General features: G+C 32.0%; 1 protein-coding gene across 4 annotated transcripts in view; it reads left to right on the top strand.

Moving 5' to 3' along the window:
- Positions 1-275, top strand: part of LOC119592048 (cysteine-rich secretory protein 2-like) — a gene marked incomplete at its 3' end in the record, with an annotated part of 63,544 nt that overhangs the window by 53,760 nt on the left and 9,509 nt on the right.

The following is a 275-nucleotide window of genomic DNA, read 5'->3' as shown; positions in this document are numbered from 1 at the left end:
GTACATCACCGTGTAGTGGTCTTCTCCATATAATCAACATGAATCGAACAATCTATGTTTTTCACCTTCCGAACATGAACAATTTTCCATGCTTACGTAGCAGGTCACATGTACTAACATGTGGCTTGACATTTAGCTAGTTATTGATTCCAGATCCTATATTTAATTTTCATCTATCATCTATTTAATTTTAATCTGGATTATTTCTTTCATTGTCTATTTAATTTTACATTCACTTGATTTTGAATGACTATGGAACGCGCTATTAGATTCAT

This window comes from Penaeus monodon, chromosome 29 (assembly GCF_015228065.2).
Source record: "Penaeus monodon isolate SGIC_2016 chromosome 29, NSTDA_Pmon_1, whole genome shotgun sequence".
Taxonomy (NCBI): Eukaryota; Metazoa; Arthropoda; class Malacostraca; order Decapoda; family Penaeidae; genus Penaeus; species Penaeus monodon.
Note: the sequence above shows the minus strand (reverse complement) of the source record. Positions and strands in the feature narration are given on the sequence as shown.